General features: G+C 40.6%; 1 long non-coding RNA gene across 1 annotated transcript; it reads left to right on the forward strand.

The window, feature by feature from the left end:
• Positions 1 to 557: 557 nt before the first annotated feature.
• On the forward strand, positions 558 to 5,511 carry LOC104960146 (uncharacterized). The gene is made up of 3 exons (XR_799957.1): positions 558 to 728; positions 1,422 to 3,047; positions 3,980 to 5,511. It is a non-coding gene; the product is annotated as an uncharacterized lncRNA (long non-coding RNA).
• Positions 5,512 to 5,519: the final 8 nt, after the last annotated feature.

Raw genomic sequence — 5,519 nt, forward strand, 5'->3', positions numbered from 1 at the left:
CTGGTGGTGGTGAATGGATAGTTAGGTTCGGTCGTGAAGGGGAGGGCTTAGATTTACCGTGGTGCGTGGTGGTGAATGGATGGTTGGGTTCGGTCTGAAGGGGAGAGGCTTAGCTTGACCCTGTTGGTAGTGAATGGATAGTTGGGGTCGGTCTGAAAGGGAGGGGCTTAGCTTGACCCTGGTGGTGGTGAATGGATGGTTGGGGTCGGTCTGAAGGGGAGGGGCTTAGCTTGACCCTGGTGTTGGTGAATGGATGGTTGGGTTCGGTCTGAAGGGGAGAGGCTTAGCTTGACCCTGGTGGTGGTGAATGGATAGTTGGGGTCAGTCTGAAGGGGAGGGGCTTAGCTTGACCCTGTTGGTGGTGAATGGATAGTTGGGGTCGGTCTGAAGGGGAGGGCCTGGTGGTGGTGGTGAATGGATAGTTGGGGTCAGTCTGAAGGGGAGGAGCTTGACCCTGGTGGTGGTGAATGGATGGTTGGGGTCAGTCTGAAGGGGAGGAGCTTAGCTTGACCCTGGTGGTGGTGAATGGATAGTTGGGGTCGGTCTGAAGGGGAGGGGCTTAGCTTGCCGCTCATTACGTTCAACATTGTCTTTTTATTATTGTTTTAATCTGTTGTAAGTCGTCTAAATGTGTCTCTGACTCTAAATCTCCTGTGTTTTGTCCCCTCCCTCCTGCAGCTGATAGTTTGAGCCTCAGTCGATCATGATCCTGCTGACTCCCTCCTCCGGTACGTTCTCCTCATAATCTGGATTACTGATTACTGATCATTATGTTTAAGGCCTCTGTCACTCGGGGACACGAGAGCCAGACGATCATTAATGTGACAAATTACACATGCAATTCAGAGTTAAAACACTATGCATTATGTACAGGTATGCATCATTTAATGTCAAATAAGTGGTTTATATATGTGTTAAAATGTACTTATATTGGGTTGTTTATTATAACTGAATGTTTTTATTGATTTCTATATTTTGTGAGTTAATCTCCAGATTCACAACGTGTAAGAATGACGTATGTATTTTCTTTGTATGCAATATCCCCTGATTTTAAAGTGTATACATCTTAGTTTAAACAGTTTATTTCCACCTCAGTTGGTCCTGTTTGTCCTTGTTTAGTCTCGTTAGTCGTTACCAGGTAACATCGCACAGCGCTGCATAATAACAAGGGCTTTCCCACAATGCATTGCAGCCATTAGGCAGCCTGCCAGAAGCTGCTTGAAATCTGACTCTTTTGTCCGAGACAGAGTGCAGACTTTTCTCTCAGCTGCACATTCTTTAGGTAGAAACTGTTCAGTATTTGAAGACAAAGTGTCAGCGTGCTCTCTGCAGTGACGCTGTGGGAGAGTAGAGAGCATGCTCTGAACAAGTGTTGGTTGTTTTTGGCTTTCTGCTGTGTCTCATTCGCTGTTTTCTTTCAGATGTCTTGAACTCGCCTGGCTTTGGAATCACAGGAAGTTCAGGGTGAAAACACTTGAAGGGTTGCTATACAACTGCAAAATTTATAAAAAGACAAATCTATCCGTGCATTCTGTCTTGGGGCAGCACTATGACTCAAGAGGAACATCTGTTAGACTTTGTGCCTCTTTTTGACTAAAATCAAGATCTTATTAGCTTTCATACTGCTTATTTACCTCCAAAACAACCACATGTATCAAGTTTAAAGAGTTCCTATTCTGCTTTTTTATGGTGTTACCCTTCCCTTTAGAGTGTACTGAACATCAGCAGGAGAGGACTCTTTAAAGTAGAGACACTACATACTGATATACACCTGAACATCAGCAGGAGAGGACTCTTTAAAGTAGAGGACAGGGACTCTTTAAAGCAAATGCACTTAATAATTAATCCCAATTGGAGAGTTAACCCCTTGCAGTTTAGTGTTTATAGCAGATTACACCAGGATGTTTATTAACGCAGGGCTGCAGTGGATTCAATAGATTATTATTAATTGATTAACGAGGTGTGATCAGCTGACTTCCGGTTCGTTTCTCGCAGTAGTTTCAGCTCTGTGTTTTTTTGTTTAGTCCCCTCTATGTACCCAAAACCAGTATCTGTGTGTGTGTGTTTCAATCCCAGTAAGATTTCGCTAAGCGCTAAAAACGTCCCGTTCACCGTCCGAAAACTGTATCCTTTTTGGTGTCTTCTACTCTGCAAATATCATCTCTTGATTTTAGGGCTGCACAGTTATTCAAATATTAATATCTATCACGATTTAGCAGCGATTTTGACGTCTAAAATGCGTGCTCCGGTCGTACATTTACATAAAGTAATAAACAACAGACAAGCAAAAGGAAATGTCATCGAGGTGTAAAGAACTGTTTTATGCAGGATTTTAAAGCATTGTTTTTAAAGCAGTTACAAATAATCGTGATTATTATTTTGGTCATAATCGTGCAGCCCTAACTGATACTGAAGTGTAATGCATGCTGAGTAAAGCTACACAAATGTATAACGATGTTTATTGCATAGACATGTCTAAGTGATAATGAGGCACTCTGTCATTTTGCATGCTGTGACTGCGAATGAACGAGTACAGTAACGTACAAAAATGCATTTTAGTGATCTGAAAGTGGATGAATGAATCGTAAAGGTCGGTCTGCGTCCAAAAAACAAAGTCTTGGTAAGTGATGCTTCTTTTAATTTGAAAAGGAGAATCTGATGTAAAGTAATTTGTTGATATAAATGCAAAGAGGAGAAGAAATAAAGCTACAACATCCCGTAGCATGGAGACAAATACTGTATGACTGCATTGAGATAATGTTATGTGACTCAAACTGGGATTTTCCCTTTCGGCCCTTTTTATCGAGAGGTCAGCTGGTATGGTATCGGGTCATTTAGCCGTTAGCGTTAGAGTTTTTAGTTTTGCCCCGACGCCGTCTAACTTCTGCTCTTTTCTCAGGTTTCTTTCAGTGCACAAACAAGATCTTCCTGACGGACGAAGCGACAGGACAGCAGATCAAGGAATTCGCTCGTAAAAATGCAGCGAACGCTCTGTCGATATCCAACATGGTGATGGGCATGGCGTCCATCCTGAGCAGCCTGCAGGGGTGAGCACACCATTTATTATTCTCTGAAGCATCATTCAGGCGCCGCTGCAGGATCTAAGGCTTGGTCGTAATCATTCAAAGTCTCCCTTTTCAGTAAAAAACACAAACAAACAAAACCGTGGCAACGATTTTATAAAGGATTTGGTTAGTGTCATTAAAGCACATAATATTCTCTACATAGCGATGTGTCCTCTCTGCGTATCAGACTCTGAACGTGTCAGGAACAAAGACCCCTCTCATGTTACACATTTAGAAAACACTACATCTAGTTCACTGCATTTTGAAGAAGAAATGACAAAATGTGGACTGAGAAATGATGTTTGAAGCTCAAGGTTTGTGCTAATATTGTTCCCTTTTATTGAATCTTTGAAGCATCGTTCAGGCGCCGCTGCAGGATCTAAAGCTTGGTCGTAATCATTCAAAATCTCCCTTTTCAGTAAAAACAAACAAACAAACAAACAAAACCTTAGCAAAGATTTGATTAAGGACTTGGTTAGTGTCAAGCATATTGAAAATGAGCTTGTCACTATGTTTTTGCAACCATTAGCCAATCAGCAACCAAGGTGACAAACCTAAAATATAGGGGATAGTATTTCAGGATCTGGCTAGAGTTTAAAGACAATGTTAGTAATTATGTCGACTGGAAAGCATATGCGCAAAACACATTTTTACACATTTAGAAACCACTATATTCAATTTTAAAGACAAAATATGGACTGGAAAATGAAGTTTGAAGCTTCAGTTTGTGCTCATACTGTCCCCTAAGGGCCGCCATACTTACTAACATGAGGCCTTTAAAAACCCTCCACTGATCCTCAACTGATACAAAATGATTGCATGGCTTTGTTTGCTTTTATTTGAATGAGAACGATAATGATTACGACCAAACGATGTGTTTTTTTTCAACCAGTGTTGTTGTGTTTGCCCCTCAGGGCCTGCGTACAGTAAGTAATGCTAAATGATGGCAGACGAGCTGCACTAAGCTTCGTTAGAGACACTCAGGCAAGTGCTTAAAACTAAAACTGAAACGTGTCCAGAAACACCTGGAGATGATCGCTCTCTATTCACCTGATGCTCCCCGGCTCTGTGGAGCTTCTACGTCACCGTTTAATGTGTTGGTTCTTCCTGTTACAGCGTAAATGCTATTACTTTAGCATAGCGTCGCCAGCTTTAGCTACCTTTACTTACCAAACAAACTGTTTGTAAGCTTTTAAATGAACTGTTGGAACAGCTTTTCAGGCAAAAACAAACCCTATGTGTGATTATTTTATCTAAATAAATGTATATTTGAGGTATTAACGTTGATGTTTGGAGCTGTGAGGAGCTAGCTAGATTTAAGGCTAAAGGCCTTTAAGGCCTAAAAGATGTTTTAAAAAATACTTAATCAATGTTTTAATAATGAATCTCTTTGTCTGAAAGTAGACACTTTAAGGCTAATCATAAGGGGTTAAACAATAACTCGTATTTTAATTATTACAGCAACCAATTTGGCTATAGCTAATTTTAAAGCTAACATTCGCTAGCTAGCCTGTTAGCTTGTAGCCTAGCTAGAGAGCTAACACTCGCTAGCTAGCTTCTTAGCGTAGTGTAGCTGTGAATGATCTCTAATTAAAGTCATTGTTCACTAAACTGCTTGTGCTAAATCAGAAGAGCTAACACATTAGGGGTTAAAAAATAACTTGTATGTTAGTTATTACAGCAACCAATTTGGCTATAGCTAACTATGAAGCTAACATTCGCTGGCTAGCCTGTTAGCTAGAGAGCTAACACTCGCTAGCTAGCTTGTTAGCGCAGTGTTGCTGTGAATGATCTCTTATTAAACTCATTGTTCACTAAACTGCTAGCGCTAAACCAGAAGAGCTAACACATTAGCGTTTGAACAGGAAGTGGGGAAAGGGGCGGGGCTTCATGAGGTGAATAGAGACAGATACTGTCTCAGCAACGGTTTCACATTTTACCCTCATATCATGTTTTACTGCAGGAGAGATGTTGTATCTTCCTGCTCCTCATCCTTTTGATTTCACACATTCTGCAGAGTTTCATGTCTTTCTACTGCTTCAGTTTATCGTCTGTTGCATCGCTAAAATGTGGCTACGGTGCATAGATCCCTCTTTTAATATCTGCTCAGCTTTCCACTTTAATAACTATACTGCACATATTTTATTATTTGTCAGATCATTCGTTTATCTGTATTTCATGTTAATATTTCTATATTAGAATTTTTTTTAGAGTTTTTTTTTTCTATAAATGTTGTAATTTTCTCTTACCTTTAATCTGTGTTTCTGCATCACACACACACACCAAGGCAAACTAGTAACATCTGTGAAACTACTCGGTCAAACCTTCTCTTTCTCTAGTTTTTAATAGTTTTCTGATTTCTCTTTCAGTTTATTGTCTGTTGCAAAAAGGAGAGCTACAAAGAGATACAATAGAGGTGAAGTCACGCCCATCTACTTCCGCTCCATGGGACAG

Source organism: Notothenia coriiceps, unplaced genomic scaffold (genome assembly GCF_000735185.1).
Source record: "Notothenia coriiceps isolate Sejong01 unplaced genomic scaffold, NC01 NC01_scaffold00031602, whole genome shotgun sequence".
Classification (NCBI taxonomy): Eukaryota; Metazoa; Chordata; class Actinopteri; order Perciformes; family Nototheniidae; genus Notothenia; species Notothenia coriiceps.